The 18,347-nt window shown below is 42.2% G+C and overlaps 1 protein-coding gene across 1 annotated transcript in view; it reads left to right on the top strand.

The window, feature by feature from the left end:
• Nucleotides 1-3,647: 3,647 nt before the first annotated feature.
• Nucleotides 3,648-18,347, top strand: part of FBXO40 (F-box protein 40) — a 34,577-nt gene continuing 19,877 nt past the window's right edge. Inside the window, exon 1 of the mRNA XM_011971602.1 lies at nt 3,648-3,826. The gene's annotated coding sequence lies outside the window, so the exon portion shown is untranslated. The remainder of the gene's footprint in view (nt 3,827-18,347) is intronic.

The following is an 18,347-nucleotide window of genomic DNA, read 5'->3' as shown; positions in this document are numbered from 1 at the left end:
ATTAGACAACAACAAAAGGAACAATTAACCTGAAATATATAATAACTCTGAACTTGTATATACTTAAAAACATTACCCAAAATATATGAGACAAATTTTAACAAAAATTAAAATTGTTAAGAAAACTTCACCAATACATAGTTAAAGTGTGGTATATTCATACAACACTCTCAATAATTGATAATAACAGTCCAAAGAAAGCAGAAATAAGGAAAGTCTAGAGCAGAAATAAATAAAATGGAGAATAGAAAAGCAATACAGAAAAAATTTATGAAATCAAAAGCTGGTTCTTTGAAAAGATCAACAAAATGGCAAACGTTTAGCTAGATTGACCACCCCCTCAAAAAACTCAAATTATTAGAATCAGAAACAAAAAGGCAAGATTTTATCACCAAACTTATAGAAATAAAAATTATTAGAAAGAAATACTATGAACAATTGAATGCCAACAAATTAGATAAATGAAATGGACAAATTCCTAGGAAGACACAGAATACCAAATCTGACTCCAGAAGAAATAGATGTTGAGAATAGAGCTTGCTATGGTATGAACGTGTCCCCCACAGCTCATGTGTTGGAAACTTAATCCCCAAAGCAGCAGCGTTGAGAGGTGGAACCTTTAAGGGTGACTAGGCAGAGCCCCCATGAATGGATTAATGCCATTATTGTGGGAGTGGGTTAGTTATCTCAGAAGTGGGTTCCCGATAAAAAGGATGGATTCAGTGCTCTTCCCCAAAATCTTTGTCCCCACCCCCACCTCTCTCTCTTTTCTGTCTCTCTCTCTCTCTGTCTCTCTTCCCTCCTCCTCTCCCTTCCTTCTGCCATAGGAGGATGAAACATGAAGGGTCTGGCCAGATGTGGCCCCTCCGTCTTCCATCTGAGACTGGAAGACTTCCCACCTTCAGCACTGTACGAAATAAATCTGTCTTCTTCGTCAATTACCCAGTCTCAGGTATTCTGTTATAACAACACAAAAGCGGACTAAGACAGAGTTATAACAAGCACGGAGATTGAGTTAACAATTGAAAACTTCCCACAAAGAAAAGCCGAGTTCCAGATGGCTTCACTGCTAAATTCTACCAAAATGTTTAAAGAAGAATTGACACCAATCCTTCACAAACTTTTCCAAAAAACAAAAGAGGAGGGAACTCATTTTATGAGATCGATATTGTCCAGATACCAAAGCTGAACAAAGACGCCATAAGGGAAGTACGGACTATAGTGAGTATCCCCTATCGGAAATGCTTGGAACCAGAAGTGTTTCGGATTTGGAGTTTTTTGCATTTGGAATATTTGCACATACATAATGAGATATCTTGGGGATGGGACACCAGCCTACACACAACTCATTTATGTTTCATATATACCTTATATACATAGCCTGAAGGTAATTGTACAATATTTTAAGTAACTGTGTGCATGAAACAAAGTTTTGACTGCGTTTTGACTATGACCCATCGCATGAGGCCAAGTGTGGAATTTTCCTCTTGTGGTGTCACATCAGTGCTCAGTTTTGGATTTTAAAGCGTTTTGGAACTCAGATTTTCAGATTGGGGATACTCAACTTGTAATATCTCTTCTGAATATAGATGCAGAATTCCTCACTAAGGTCCTTTTGTAGTTCATCAGTGTGATGACTGGGCATTCACGCGAATGTGTGAGAATGCCACCCTCGAGCCTTGTTTCAATGTTGGCACATTATGCATCTGACTTGAAAAAACAAATTCTCAATAAAATACTAACAAACTAAATTTAGCAACATGTAAAAAGGATAGATACCATGACCAAGTAGGGTTTATTCAGGAATGGAAGATTGATTCAACATAAAAAAATTCATCAATGTAATACACAATATTAATAGAACGAAGGACAAAACCCACATGATCATCTTGCTGGGCACAGAAAAAGCATTTGATGAAGATCCACACTCTTTCTTGAATCACTCAACAAACTAGAACAATCAAACTCCTCACTTTCAACTTGATAAAGGTCATCTACAAAGATCCACAGGCAACATCGCACTTACTGGTGCGAGACTGAATGCTTGTCCCCTAAGATCAGGAACAAGTGAAGTGTGGCCACTCTCACCACTCTTGTTAAACACAGTGCTGGAAGTTCTAGGCAGGGTAAAACGGCAAGAAAAGGAAGTAACAGGCATCCAAATTGCAAAGAAAGAAGTTAAAATATTTCTGTTAACAGATGGCATGATCTTGAAAATCCTTTGGAATCCACAACAAAACTATTAGAACTAATAAACCAGTTCAGCAAAGTTTCAAGATTCAAGATCAGTGTAGAAATTTTTTACAATTTTTAAACTGCTATTTGCTCATTCCAAATAAGTTTACCTCCATGGACATATATGTATGGAAGAATCCAGGGGAAAGGTTAATTCGATGGCTGTTAATCACAGCCAAATTTAGCACATCTGCTCTTAGTCAAAATACATTCAAATACATTCAAATAACAGCTGGCATTGTTGAGCACTTGCTATGTGGTATATATCATTCATGTGCCTTATGTGTACTGACAGTTACATGTGGTCAAACCAAGTATCATCGCCATTCCACAATGGAGAAAACTGAAATAGAAAATGGTTAAGTAAATTGGCCAAAAATCACATACCTAATCCCAGAACTTTGGGAGGCTGAGGCGGGAGGATCATGAGGTCAGGAGTTCAAGACTGGCCTGACCAACATGGTGAAACCCGGTCTCTACTAAAAATACAAAAATTAGCCAGGCATGGTGGCGTGTGCCTGTAATCCCAGATATTCAGGAGGCTGAGGCAGGAGAATCACTTGAACCCGGGAGGTGGAGGTTGCAGTGAGCCGAGATCCTGCCACTGCACTCCAGCCTGAGTGACAGAGCGAGACTCCATCTCAAAAAAAAGAAAAAAGAAAAAAAAAGAAAAAAACACCAAAGCCAGGATTCTATTTGCTTTTTTCTTCACAAGATCCTGAATGAGTTTATCTGAAGATGATAAGATAAAGAACACTAGACTGAGAGTTAAACAAGCTCTCTGGGGCTTTCCTCTGGCTCTTCCACTTACAAGATGTGTGACCTTGGATGAGCAATTTCCCTTTTCTGAATCTCTGTCTCCTCATCTGTAAAAAGAGAGAGTTGGACTAAATGACAGCTAACGCCTCCTACAACCTCTAATTCTCTCCCACTGGATTTACTCTACACCTGGTTTCTGAATTACAAACTCTCCCTTTTCCAGCCACCTAGGAGAGAAGAGGACCAGGGGAGGATACACACTTACTTGTCATGACAAGAGATAGGAGAAACTGAAGCAGGACAGCATGTCACTTACACAAGTTGCTGCTTCAGCCAGTGGTGGGTTTAGGTGAGGAGCATGGTTATAATTAGAGCAGCAGCCAGTCCTGAATGCTCTGCCAGCCTCCTCCAGCACAGCTGGGCCGGCCGATTGCACATGTAGGAATCTGAGAGGCTGCTCTTGAAAATGATCCTTCTTAAAAGGATTTTCTGTCTTCCTCTAGGGAAGGAAAACCTATTGACATAAAACTTCACTTCCCATTCAGTTTCCCCTGCTAAATGCCACTCCAGGAGAGACTGAGTGTTGATAAATACAGGGGAAGGAAAAAGTCGTAAGCTGAGCCTGGTCACATTGCCCCTTGTGATATCGTTTTATTTTTAACTCTCAACACTTGGACTACTTCTGTTGAAGTTTTCGCTCCTTTCCCTGCCTTCCCAACAGAACTGTGTCCTCTACTGCAGCTGACGCAACCCGGCCACCTCCCAGCAATCCGCTTAGTTGCAATCAAGGGTTCAGGTGCAAGCAGATGCTGACTCAGCCCGTTCCATTAAGGTAAGCATTCAAACAGGAGCAGGTGCACCATGAGGAGGATATTCAGAGGTGAATATGCAGATGAAGCTGAGCCGCATATCACTTTTGTGTCCTGTGGAAGAGGATTGTTAAGCAAATTAGTTATGTAAAGATGTGGGGGAAAGGCAGGCACTGAGAATGAGATCCAGCCGTGTGTAAATTTCTGTTTCCAATTCAAGAGCAGGTAGAGTACTTGCTTTCTGACAGCTTAGGTTCTTTCTTCTATAATCAACCAGAGTAGTTATGATATCTGTAAAGTTACAACATGGTGATGGGTGGGGGGATCTGGGGGAGTGGAGGAGGTGGTGAGGAAACAAGTGGAAGGCCTAGAACCCAGGATTTCTATTTCCTTTTCTTTCTTTTTTGAGACAGTCTTGCTCTGTTGCCCAGGCTGGAGTGCAGTGGCACCATCTTGGCTCACTGCAGCCGCTACCTCCCAGGTTCAAGTGATTCTCCTGCCTCAACCTTCCGAGTAGCTGAGACTACAGGCACACACCACATCTGGCCAATTTTTGTATTTTTTTAGTAGAGATGGGGTTTCACCTTGACGGTCAGGCTGGTCTTGAACTCCCGGCCTCAAGTGATCTCCCCCCTCAGTCTCCAAAATTGCTGGGATTACAGGTGTGAGCCACTGTGCCTGGCCCAGAATTTCTGTTATTTGTTTATTTAATTCATTGTAATTATTTTTTTTTTGAGACAGAGTCTCCCTCTGCCGCCCAGGCTGGAGCACAGTGGCGCAGTCTCAGCTCACTGCAACCTCCACCTTCTAGGTTCAAGAGATCCTCTGCTTCAGCCTCCTGAGTAGCTGGGACTACAGGCCTGTGCCACCACGCTTGGCTAATTTTTGTATTTTTAGTAGAGACGGGGTTTCACTTATTTCTACAGGTTTTTGCCTGTTGGCCAGGCTGGTCTCGAACTCTTGGCCTCAAGTGATCCACCCCCCCGCTTTGGCCTCCCATAGTGCTGAGAATACAAGCAAGAGCAGCTGCGCTTGGTCAGAATTTCTCTTTTCTGAAGTCTAAATGTTGTGATCTTTTCTCCAGTCAATACTTGCTGTGTTTAATTGCAAGTCATTCTCACGTAGCTTAAAATTTCATCTGCTGTGTCATGCTACCGGTTAACAAGCACAACTGTATTTTCTGTATGTACTATTGAAACTCTGCAGAGTTTAAAACCTTTTATTCTCCAACAATATTCTCTAAGTGTGGCCCTCTTCTCCCCAGCTCTCTTGAGTCCAAAGTGCATCCATGAAATATAAGTGAGATATTTTTCAAGTTGAGAAACTTATACAGGCTTATGCACCAAAACCAAAGATTGTTTTAAGCTTGAACAATTTTGCATATTCAGAGGGATAAAAGTAAAATAACTAATGATACTTGAGGTATCAAAAGTTATACGTATAGACAGTTTCTCGCTTCTAGAATAACTGTATAGTGTTGCATGCACTAAAAATTGGCAAGGTAAGGGAACAGTGTTTATTTTCTTGTTTTTCACTGGTTCAAAGTTCAGCTAAGGACATCCTGGGAAGTGGCCTATGCAGGAAAAGGGATTCTGTACACTCTGACCTTTGATGTGTACAGGCTAAAGCCACCAATGCCAAGTAAAAGGAGACCAAAAGTAACTATTCAGATACCTTAACTCCTGGTTCCTTCCTGTCTGTCTCTGTAACCTCCATATGTACCCCAAGTCTCTGTTATAGGTGTCTGGGTTATAATTATGTCTGTTTCCTGGGCACAAGCAAATTCACTGTGTATAATCACCTAACTTCATTTAATTTTTCCAGGGCTTCCACAGCAGCAAGGTCTCCAAGGTGTATGCTGGGGCGCGGTCCTGGTGAAACTAGGGTGTGTTGGCTTACAAGTAATCAAGCAGACAGGTTGAGTCCCAGATACCTCTAGACAATCCAGTTACTTTAGCACTTTCTTGGCCAATACAATGGTAATTTAATAGAATAGTACTGATACATAAACACCAGATATGAGAATTAACTAGCTAATTCAATAACTAATAAGTATAAAGGTAGAGAGATTTCTAGTATAGCTGGAGAAATCAGATTGCGAAGTGGAATGGATCTGGAAAAGGGTGGCTATGTTTTAGGATAAAGTGAAGGTACTGGAATCGCAGCGTCGAAGCCAAGGATTATGGAACCTAATGTGGGAATTATCCTCAGCAAATTGATTGTGATAAAATCTCAAGAAGGCAAAGAGATTACTTTAATAATTAACTTCACAAATTTTCTTTCCCTACAATTAAATATTTCCATAGCAGAGAAACAGGTCAACAATGCATAATTAAAGTAATTAATTGGCTGGTTAATAGGTTAAGAGTTAAAAATATCTTTGACCTTTAAATTTTAACCTCATCACTTTCCCTGAAGTTAAAGCTCAGAAATAAATCATTATTGCCAGGGCCAGCCACATGAGGAGGCAGAATGGTTTAGTCACTGACATCATGTGAGGGGTGCTGAGAGGGCCCCTTGCCTAAAAATATCTCCCTGACATCAACCCTGTTTGCCTACTAACTTTAAAATTATAGAAAAGAATGTTAAAACTATTATCTGCTAATCCCATTCTCTTTTGCTTGAGTCAGTGATTTAAATACACCTGCTATATGTGTTAGCATGACTTTGTTGGCCAGCAACACTTGGTCACCACCTCCTCCTTCTTCCAGGCTTTGTCCTACTCTGCCCTTGGTAGGACTGCCAACATGCCTTGGCTGTCACCACTCAGGTAGCTTTGTGTGGTGCTGTGATATCTACAGACTCTCAATAAAACTTCAAAGCACAATAGAAAAAAGGCACTTGACTAGAACCAGACAATCTGGGAGCATAGACAAGACATTTCACTTCTCAGACCCTCAGTTTCTCTTCTAGGAAACAAGGAGGTTAAAACAGACCCTTTCCTTTCAAAATGAGGTCCTTAGAACATCAGCTTCATCTGGAGTTTGTTGCAAGGGAAGAGTCTCAGGCCTCACCCGGGTCCCACTGGATCAGAATCTGCATTTTAAAAAGGTTGCCTGGGTGATTCCTTTGCATGTTGAAGTTTGAGAAGCTATGGAATAGCAGATTTCTTATTATCTGCCTGATCCAGAGTTCGGATTCTATGACTGCCAAGTGTTAAAAAGAAAAAGTACTTTAATCCCCTGCAAACAATCTGGCAGTGCTCAGAGTATCTATTATAAATCCAGCCCACTGAGGTATTTTCTTCAATGAGGCCTACATTAACCTAAATTGAAATGATTTCCTTTTCACCTTAAAAAAAAAAGCAGCCCCAATTAGCATACATCTGACATCACTCTACTTTCTTCCTAAATTTGTTCCAAATTACTCTCACAGCTTTTAAAATGCTGCCTTTTTAATGGTTCAGTTTAATTCAATTCAATCCTATTCAATGTTCTTTGACTGAGTGCTGGGGGCAGTGTTGGCTCTACTCACCCTTCAGTCCCTAGAAGCCCAATTGGTGGGTCCTAAAAAGGTATTATCACCCTCTGTTGATATTCCGGTCAGACCTCCTTCCACTGCCTGCACACACCTCGCTGGCGACAACACTTGTGCCCATCATTGGAACCTCTCTCACCATTCTCACCATCACAGCAACTTTGCCAGGTTCTGCCAACTGCCACAGTCAATCACAAGAGAGAAGGCAAGTCTCAAGGACATCGATTTCCTTTTTTCTTAATGAGCAGAATAACTCAGATGAGCAATAAAATTTACAAATTTTGGCCTAGGAAACAAAGATGCCTTCAAGTTGTCTTTACGGCATCTACAAAGTTTCAGTCCTAAAGCTGTACTATTCGAATTCCTAAGTGCTTAAGGAATGGCTCATGGTGATTAAAGGGGGCCGAAAGTGGGGGGAAGTGTGGAGGTTTACATTCTTAAAAGAGTGGGGAAATAATTTTTTAAAAATAGAATTTTAATATCATCAAACTGACAGTGGAATATAAGATACATTGGAGTGAGGGGGACTGAAAATGGAAAGGCCAGACACGGGCTACAGGAGGACAGTGAGAACACATGAAGGTCTGGAGGAGGGAGTTGACTGTGAGAATGACCTTCTTCATAGAGTGACTCATCTATTACACACTCCTTATTTCATCTCATTTGATGCTCGTGCAACCCTATGAGTTATTATAGGCCCTATTTTTTTTTTTTAAAGACAGAATTTTACTCTGTTGCCCAGGCTGGAGTGCAGTGGCATGATCTTGGCTCAGTGCAACCTCTGCCTCCCAGGTTGAAGTGATGCTTGTGCCTCAGCCTTCTGAGCAGCTGGGATTACAGGTGCCTGACACCACACCCGGCTACTTTTTTGTAGTTTTAGTAGAGATGGGGTTTCTCCATGTTGGCTAGGCTGGTGTCGAACTCCTGACCTCAAGTGATCCACCTACCTCAGCCTCCCAAAGTGCTGGGATTACAGGTGTGAGCCACCGTGCCCTGCCTATAAGCCCTATTTTTGAATTAATAAATTAGCTTTAGGGAGATTAACTTGTCAAAAATCACTCAGCTTATTCGTGAGAGTGCTCATTGATTTACTTTATATTGGGGGTGTCAGGTAAGGATTCTCTGTGGAGGTAACATGTAAGCAGAAAACTAAGTGGCAAGAAGGAGTCCACAGTGCAAATACAGAACGAGAGGAGAATTCTCCTGGTAGAAAGAGCAGGTACACAGGCCCTGTGCTGGAATAAGTGACAAGACCAGAGCAAAGTACATAAGGGCGGGAGGTCAGGTAAAAGAGCAAGCAGGGGAGAGCTCATGCATGGCCTCATGGGCCAAGAGAAGGATTTCAGAGTTTATTTCCTTGTGAAGGGAATCCACTGGAAATTTTAAGTGGGGGAGTAATAACCTAGTTTTGTAAATTGTTAAAAATTACACTTTCTGCTTTTAAATATGGCCAATCCATTCTCCCCAAAATAGAAGCTTTAAAATTCCCCTGTCTTAGCAGTGAACATAATATGATTTAGATTTAAATATTCCAAAGATTCACACAGAACTAGATTTTACTAGATGTGCTAGAGTTTAAATGGAATATGAGTTGGTGGAAGGACCTGGTGTGTGAATTGAGACATGGTGAAAATGGAAGGAGTAAGACTGATGATAAACCCATTGCACTACACCAGGTGAGCAAGGATGATGCCTGGCATTGGGCAGTGGTGGAGATGGAAAGAAGTGGGTAGAATTTGCCCACTCCTTTTCCAGATCTTTCATCAAGGCCTTCCCACCTAACTGGCAATCCTTCCACCTTGGTCTCCCACAGTGCTGGAATTACAGGCACGAGCCACTAAACTGGGCCCAATTTACTCCTTTCTGCGTGGTCCAAACAGCACCACAATCTACATCAAATCGAGTTGCTGCCCCCTTGTCAGGTGCTAAATGCTTCCCTATTTCTTTAAAAAAACAAGCTATGCCTAAGGCTCACACACCTGGTCCTTCCACCAGCCTATGTTTCTTTTTTTTTTTTTTTTTTTTTTGAGACGGAGTCTCGCTTTGTCACCCAGGCTAGAGTGCAGTGGCCGGATCTCAGCTCACTGCAAGCTCCGCCTCCCAGGTTCACGCCATTCTCCTGCCTCAGCCTCCCACGTAGCTGGGACTACAGGCGCCCGCCACCTCGCCCGGCTAGTTTTTTGTATGTTTTAGTAGAGACGGCGTTTCACCGTGTTAGCCAGGATGGTCTCGATCTCCTGACCTCGTGATCCGCCCGTCTCAGCCTCCCAAAGTGCTGGGATTACAGGCTTGAGCCACCGCGCCCGGCCCCTATGTTTCATTTAAACTACATCCAGCACATTCCATGTAGATCTTCGGACTACTTAAGTCTAACCTATATTAGTTTGACTGCTATCTCCTACAGGGGAACTTTAACACTCATATTTTGGAGAAAATGTGTAGACCATATATTTAACTTCTGTTCATTTTTAAGAGGATAGAACATACTGCTTTTTCAGACAAGAAGCAAGAATTTAAATGTGAACACAGGGGCCAGGCGCGGTGGCTAATGCCTGTAATCCTAGCACTTTGGGAGGCCGAGGTGGGTGGATCACCTGAGGCCAGGAGTTCGAGACCAGCCTGGTCAACATGGCAAAACCCCCGTCTCTACTAAAAATACAAAAATTAGCTGGGTGTGGTGGCGCACACCTGTAATCCCAGCTACTCAGTAGGCTGAGGAAGGAGAGTCGCTTGAACCCAGGAGGTGGAGGTTGCAGTAAGCCGAGATCGTGCCACTGCACTCCAGCCTGGGTAACAGGAGCGAGATTCTGATTCTAAAAAGTCTTTACAACTTCAGACAGGAGTAGGAAGTAACATTTCTTTCTACTTGCCTAATTCTGATTCTAAAAAAAAAAAAAAAAAAAGTGAACACAAGGCATAGAAATTAAAAGGGAAATGGCACCTGGATAGCCATATTCTGTCTCAGACATAGATTTCTGTCAACCTTTTCACAGTGAAGAGTTTCTATAATCTGAGTGCTTTGATCTAGTAGATATTTCATTTTAAATATCAGAAACCATACTGTAGTGCATACACACACACACACATATATATGTGTGTGTGTGTGTGTATATATATATATATTTTTGTTGAGACGAGGTCTCACTCTGGTGCCCAGGCTGGAGTGCAGTCGCATGATCACAGCTCACTGCAGCCTCAATCTCCCAGGCTCAGGCAGTCCTCCCGTGGCAGCCCTCCAAGTAGGTAAGACTACAGGCATGTGTCACACTTGGCCACACTTGGCTGTTTTTTTTTTTTTTTTTTTTTTTTTTTTTTAGTAGAGACAAGGTCTTGCTATGTTGCCCAGGCTGGTCTCAATCTCCTGAGCTCAAGCAATCTCCCACCTCGGCCTCCCAATGTGCTGGGATTGTAGACATAAGCCACAGCACCTGACCTACGTAGTGCATATGTTTTAACCCTACAACCTTCCCTTTCACATTTGTATCCTCTGAAATGCAAAGCCATTGGGCCTGGATGCTCCTCTTGTTTTCTCTGCTCAGAGAGGGCACAGTATGGGATATGATCCAAAGAAGTACCAAAAAAATCACCATAAGGATGGAGGTGCTTCCTAAGGAAGGGCATCTGGCTCCTTTACAACCTGAAAAGATCAATACATGTGGACACTATTCTATGCCCCATCTCTAGCAATGGGCTTGCATTTTCCCCAGACCATGTGGATCAAACACCTGTGTCTCTGTGGGTCTCTGAGGGACAAGTGTGATGTAGCAAAGAGTATAGAGTTTGAAGACAGACAGGCCTAGGCCTCTTTGTGCTTCAGAATCCTTATTCGTAAATTGGAAATGGTAGTACCCACCTCACATGGTTGTTGTGAGAATTAAATGAGGTGTTATGTAAAAGCATAGGAAAGGCACTAACATTTCATTTCTCTGCCTCCATAACACCCAAAACTCAGAGAAATCTGTCAATCTAGGAAAGTCAGACAAACCCCATGGAGGATAAGGATCCTGTTACTGTGCACAGGAGCAGAGAAGATTGGGAGAACAGGGCATCTTCTATTGCAAGGCAACCAATGATATATCTAATTTGATCATTTTGGGGCAACACCAGTTGGCTCTTACTTAAGGTGATCAATCAACTGTCCAAGTTTGCCCAGGACTCAGGCATTTTCTGGGACATGGGACTTTCAGTGGTAAACCAGGAGAGTCCCAAGCAAACCAGGACAAATTGGTCATCCCACTTACCCAGTCATGATTAGACTATCGAGAGTTCCAGATTGACCCTTATCTCAGTGAGAACAATTTCCCCCACATATACAACAAAAGGCTCAGATGTGATTTGTTCACAGATGTGAGGCTATTTCATCTTCCCCCTTCCTTTCACTGGCAAACTTCTCTGGAGTGGTCTCTACTCACCACGCCTTTCTGCTCTGCACACATCCTCTCTCAGTCACTCGTCAGGTGTAGCTCCAAAGCCTGGTAGGAGATCTTTAAATAGCAACATGAAAAAAACCAAAAGCATCTTTGTTATCCCTTAAAGGGAAATTTTCAAGTAACTTCAAAGAGCTGGAGAGCAATAAGGCTGTACCATAAATGTTTCCAACTTCAATAATACGGTTCCCAAGAAAATACTATTCCCAAGAACCATACTCCATAGTGCTGAAGGATAAGAAATGATTGAGCTTAAGAGTTAATCACCAGTATGCCTCCAGCCAGACACATTCCTGCTGCTGGGGCAGAGTTCTCACCGCACACATGGAAGCACACAGAACTAGCCAGCCCTTCTTTTCCTTCCCAGGAACTGAGCTCAACTTAATGACAGAACAGCATGGCAAATATGAAGTTAGACATTCCTGGAGCTGGTAGCTTTTTTCACAGAGCCTTATTCCATTTGTGATTTTCCCCTTCTTTCCCATCTAAAAACCAGCAGGGGACTCTGAATTATCCAGACTTTGTCCTCATTGGTGAATTTATCTTCTGAATAAAAATAGATGGTCACATTCTCTCAGCCAGGACAGGCCCTGCCAACAATGGAGTATATGCTTACTAGCTTTTCCTTCCTCTATCAGCAAACAACACATTTTCAATGGCTAAGGGTCACACTGCACAGCTAAAATGCCACACTTGCTCTGGCAAGAGCTCTTTGGGGACCTCCCATAAGCAGTAGCATTGTCATCATTGTTCTTAACTTGGCAGTATCACTTGAGGCTGTAGCTCACTCTTTCCTTTGCATCTGTGACAACATAATCCTGACTCTTTTAGCTCTCTGGTCTCTCCTTCTCTGGTTCTACTTCTTCCTAATTTTCCCCAAAGCCACCATACTTGGCTATGTAATTCATGGCTTCAGTTTCTATTCTGTGTTTTTACTTCCCCACATACGGCTTCCTCTCTCACTTGCAAGTGGATACTTCTCAAATCTGCATCTCCACATTCCAGTCCCTCATCTTCCCATCCATGAGATCTATCACCCTCTCAAGCATCTTGTATTAAACTTGCAGGACCCATCTTTCCTCCCCAAATTGTTCCCTCTTTAGATCTCTATTTTTCTCAAAAATTACAGCCAACATTCTTTCTTCCTGGTTTGAAATCTTGGCATCAACTTTGTTTCCTTTTTTGCCATCCCAGCTGGAAATAAAAATGTGATTCTCCCTTTGTAATGTCTTCTGTGTGTCTCATCTTGACTATTTTTACTGTCATCAGTCTCACCCATCCAAGCTTCCATCGCATTCTCCACACAGCAGTATCTAACTCTAGGTCTTCCTACTCCATTTATTCCTCCAGTACTCTTACTTAACACCCCAATTACAGTGTTAAATGGCTCCCTACTGTGTATCAAATAATTCCAGATACTTTAGCCTAATATTTAAAAATGTCCACAGTAAGTCCATAATGGAATCTTTTTTTCCAAAAGTGACTGGAATATGGCAGGAATCCACCTGCACATTACATTGCATGTTAAGAGATCAGTAGCTGGACTCTTGGACCCAAAAGATGTGTTTCCTGCTGGATCCTATTCTGCTCCAACACAGTCCATTTTTGTCCATTCAGGCTTCTCTAACAAAAGATTCTAGACTGGGCAGCTTACAGACAACAGAAACTATTTGGAGACTGGAAAAGCCAAGATCAAGATGCCAGCAGATTCCGTGTCTGGTAAGGGCCTTCTTGGGTCACAGACTGCCAACTTTTACTCCTGTCCTCATGTGGTGGAAGGCACAAAGGATCTCTCGGGCTTCTTTTATAAGGGCACTAGTTCTATTCATGAGGGTTTTACCCTGATGTCTTAATTGCTGCCAGAAAAGAGTGCCCTGATCCAGACCCCAAGAGCGAATTCTTAGATTCTCACAGGAAAGAATTTGAGGCAAGTCACAGAGCACAGTGAAAGAGCAAGTTTATTGGAAACTACTCTGTTACAGACTAGGACATCCTCAGCAAGAGGAGGAGTGCTCCATCTTTTGTTAGCATCTGTACTTATAAGAAACTATAAAGAGGTAAGTTAACTTGGAATGTGCAGACGTGCTCCGATGTGCTCACTAAAGGTAGTGGCTGTCAGTGTTATCGATGACCATCAATACTTTAACCTGAACTTGCTCATTAACATTATCTTTAAGTAAAGAGGGCTACACTCTCGGGACATATGGACATTCTGTAGGCTTGGTGAGAGATGTTTTGTCTGGCCATAAATATTCTGTAATTATAAGTGGTGGTCAGCTTGGGATGTGGCTATTTTCAGATCATAAGTATTAACCCTACAGGTGCCTTGTGGGTGCCTCACTATTCACTTAAAGATGACATCACTTTGGTCATTTTTTTTTATTATTATTATACTTTAAGTTCTAGGGTACATGTCCACAACATGCAGGTTTGTTACATATGTATACATGTGTCATGTTGGTGTGCTGCACCCATCAACTCGTCATTTACATTAGGTATATCTTCTAATGCTCTCCCTCCCCCCTTCCCCTACCCCACGGCAGGCCCTGGTGTGTGGTGTTCCCCACCCTGTGTCCAAGTGTTCTCATTGTTCAATTCACACCTGTAAGTGAGAACACGTGGTGTTTGGTTTTCTGCCCTTGCAATAGTTTGCTGAGAATGATGGTTTCCAGCTTCATCCATGTTCCTACAAAGGACATGAATTCATCCTTTTTTATGGCTGCATAGTACTCCATGGTGTGTATGTGCCACATTTTTGTAAACCAGTCTACCACTGATGGACATTTGGGTTGGTTTCAAGTCTTTGCTATTGTGAATAGTGCCACAATAAACATACATGTGCATGTGTCTTTATAGCAGCATGACTTATAATCCTTTGGGTATATACGCAGTAATGGGATAGCTGGGTCAAATGGTATTTCTAGTTCTAGATCCTTGAGGAATCACCACACTGTCTTCCACAATGGTTGAACTAGTTTACAGTCCCACCAACAGTGTAAAAGTGTTCCTATTTCTCCACATCCTCTCCAGCACCTGTTGTTTCCTGACTTTTTAATGATCACCACTCTAACAGGTGTGAGATGGTATCTCATTGTGGTTTTGATTTGCATTTCTCTGATGGCCAGTGATGATGAGCATCTTTTCATGTGTCTGTTGGCTGCATAAGTGTCTTCTTTTGAGAAATGTCTGTTCATATCCTTTGCCCACTTTTTGATGGGGTTGTTTGATTTTTTCTTGTAAATTTGTTTAAGTTCTTTGTAGATTCTGGATATTAGCCCTTTGTCAGATGGGTAGATTGCAAAAATTTTCTCCCATTCTGTAGGTTGCCTGTTCACTCTGATGGTAGTTTATTGAGATGGAGTCTCGCTCTGTCGCCCAGGCTGGAGTGCAGTGACATGATCTCTGCTCACTGCAACCTCAACCTCCCCAGTTCAAGCAATTCTCGTGCCTCAGCCTCCAGAGGAGCTGGGACTAAAGGTGTGTGCCACCACGCCCAACTAATTTTTTGTATTTTTAGTAGAGATGGGGTTTCACTGTGTTAGCCAGAATGGTCTCGATCTCCTGACCTTGTGATCTGCCCGCCTTGGCCTCCCAAAGTACTGGAATTACAGGTGTGGGCCACCATGTCCGGCTCTGGTCATGTTTTATTAAGCCAGAGGCCTGATAAGTAGGGGTTCCTCTAACATATTTCTCCCTTCTGTCACAAGTGGACTCTTAATCCTAAGGGACACTGAAGGGTGGGGGTCAGTCTTCTGGAACCTCTTCCTGCTGAGAAAAGTCATTGATATTAACCCTGCCTAACTTTAAGGGACCTGTCATGCTGGGAGGGGTCTTAACCAGAGGTAGCTTGAAGCTGTTGCAGTTGACTGGAGGAGCAATAGGTCTGTAGGTTTGTAGATCACTCATAAGTTGATATCCTGAAACATAGAAAGTTATATATAAACATAGAAAGTCATACAAAAAAAAGTTTCTATAAACATAGAAAGTTATATATAAGAATTATAGTTTTAATTATAAATCATGATATATTAGTACCATACGTTGTGAATTAAGGATTAATAATAAGAATAGGACCATGCAAAACATACAAAATGTGCAGCAACAATAAAATCCACAATGTAAAGCTATGCCTATTCCAATTATTATAACCAGGGTAACAAAAGGAACTTTTTCCACCATGATGGCCCTGACCAAACCATGATGCTAGTCATTATCTAAAGACAGTGTGCAATTAGAGATGGCTTTAATTTGTTGATTTATATCTGGAGGGTCAAATAAATATTGTCTGAGTTATTTGAGATATATATACAATATTTAGTTCTGATAATAGCACAGGTTCCTCCCTGTGCTGCAGTCAGACTATCTAGTGACATTCTGTTTTGCATGACAGCCTTACGCATATAATACATTTCAGCATTTATAAAAGATGTATCTCACAGGCTGTTACTTAAACCCCATTGGGTATCATTGACAATGGCCTCAACATGCCAGATAGCATCTTCCGATCTAATAGATGGTAGAAAGAGTGAGGCCAAGTGGTTATACCCACGAAAAATGGATCTGGCCCATATGCTGGTTATGTGGAGAAGGTTGGCTGGCTTTTTTTTTTTTTTTTTTTTTTGACGTGGTCTCACTCTGTTGCCGAGGCTGGAATGCGGTAGCATGATCTCGGCTCACTGCAACCTCCACTTCCTGGATTCAAGCAATTCTCCTGCCTCAGCCTCCCAAGTAGCTGGGATTACTGGTGCACACTACCACACCCGGATAATTACAGATGTCTGAAATTCCTGACCTCAAGTGATTCATCCACCTCGGCCTCCCAAAGTGCTGAAAGTGCTCAGATTACAGGCATGAGCCACTAGGCCGGCCCAGCTGGCTTTTTAAAATAGTCTTTGTCCAGTGACCCAGGGTCAAGATAAGCTTCACGTAGCAGATAAGTCCATTTGTTGCAGGACTATGGTATGTTGGCATTGTCTTGCAGGAATCCATCCCATGACACAAGTAGCATTTGTCAAAGCATCAAGGGAGTGATTCCATTGTTCCTAACACAATGGGACTACCTGACTTAGGTGTGCTGCAGAGGTGGTTAGTCATATAAAACCATCCCAAATTTGAAGAAATCATTTTTCAAAACTGGAGTTTTTGAGCTTTTTAGTTCGGATGTTTATCTTTGGGTCTAGAAAGGAGGTACCCAGTGCAAGAAACTTTTCTGTGGTCTCATTTGCTGAGAATGGCTTCCTATGCCCAGAATTGCTAAAAGTGTTATTAACTGGCCATTGGGTTACATTGTTCCAAGTCAGGCCAGATATTTGTGCTCCTATCCATTATTTAAGTCCCTCTAAGTATTCTATAAGTTATCTAAGCATGTCCTGTGTGGGGGATATCCACCACGGCAAGCCTGAGGTGCTAGAGAAGGGCAATAGCTCACAAATCCAGCAAGAGAACATTGGCGTAGTCCTGTGCCCATTGTAAGAAAAGATTTGAACCTCCAGCAATAGTGAAAGGAAGGACAGAAGTCCCAAAACAGATACGAATAAAAGAGAAGCTGTGTTCTATAGTTACATCCTGTAAGGGCATAGATATTGCTTACCCACAGCTGGGACAGACTCATACCAGTAAAAGTAAAAGATGACCAGGAGGAGGATCAGGAAAACTAACCTTGCCCCCAAGCTTATCCAGAGCATCACGTTGTAAGAAGAAGCTTCCAAGGATTTCTCCTGAAGAGGAAGTGTAGACCTTCTACTGGCTCACAAGAGTAGACTAGATTAGCAGACTGGGTGTTGGTAGCTTGTGGGGCTTCATAAGAAACAGGTTTAATTCAAGACAAATGTACCTAACTGTGAATCCCTTGCAGTTTAACTGCTATTGGAGTGCTCAGAGCACTTGATATGGTTCTTTCCACATTGGGGAAAGCTGGTCGCTAGAGACCCTTCCATTTAAGTCTTTAGTAAGGTTAAATACCCTAGTTGAACTGAAACAGAATTTTCCTCTCACGTGGGGAGGGAAAGCCTTTTATATCCATATTCACACAGTGCGTTTTGCATTTGTCCTAGATTGATGACATATTTTTGTAATTAATGAATCATTTCATCTATTAGGAGATTTGCAGTTAGGAAAGGGCTTCCTTATGTTAATTCAAAAGGACTTAATTATAAGTTTCCCTTTGGAGCAGCTCAAACCTGCCGTAAAGCTACAGGCAATAGAGATAGCCAGGTCTCTGATGTTTCCTGGCAAAATTTAGCTAGAGTCCTCTTTGGCTTATGATTAACCCTTTCCACCTTTCCAGAGGATTGGGGTCTCCATGCAGAACGAAGATGATATTGGATTCCCAATGCCAAGGATAGATATTGGGTTATGCCTGCCGTGAAAGAGGGGCCATAGCTACTTTGCCGTCTTTCAGATAACCCGAACTGAGGAATTATTTCTTTTAATAAACTTTTAGATAGGTGTGGTGTGGTGGCTCACGCCTGTAATCCCAGCACTTTGAAAGGCCTAGGCAGGCGGATCACCTGAGGTCAAAATTTCAGACTAGCCTGGCCAATATGGTGAAACCCTGTCTCTACTAAAAATACAAAAATTGGCTGGGTGTAGTGGTGCATGCCTGTAGTCCCAGTTACTTGGAAGGCTGAGGCAGGAGAGT

The sequence above is a fragment of the Mandrillus leucophaeus genome, unplaced genomic scaffold, assembly GCF_000951045.1.
Source record: "Mandrillus leucophaeus isolate KB7577 unplaced genomic scaffold, Mleu.le_1.0 Scaffold123, whole genome shotgun sequence".
Taxonomy (NCBI): Eukaryota; Metazoa; Chordata; class Mammalia; order Primates; family Cercopithecidae; genus Mandrillus; species Mandrillus leucophaeus.
The sequence above is the reverse complement of the archived record's forward strand: the minus strand, read 5'-3'. Positions and strand labels throughout refer to the sequence as shown.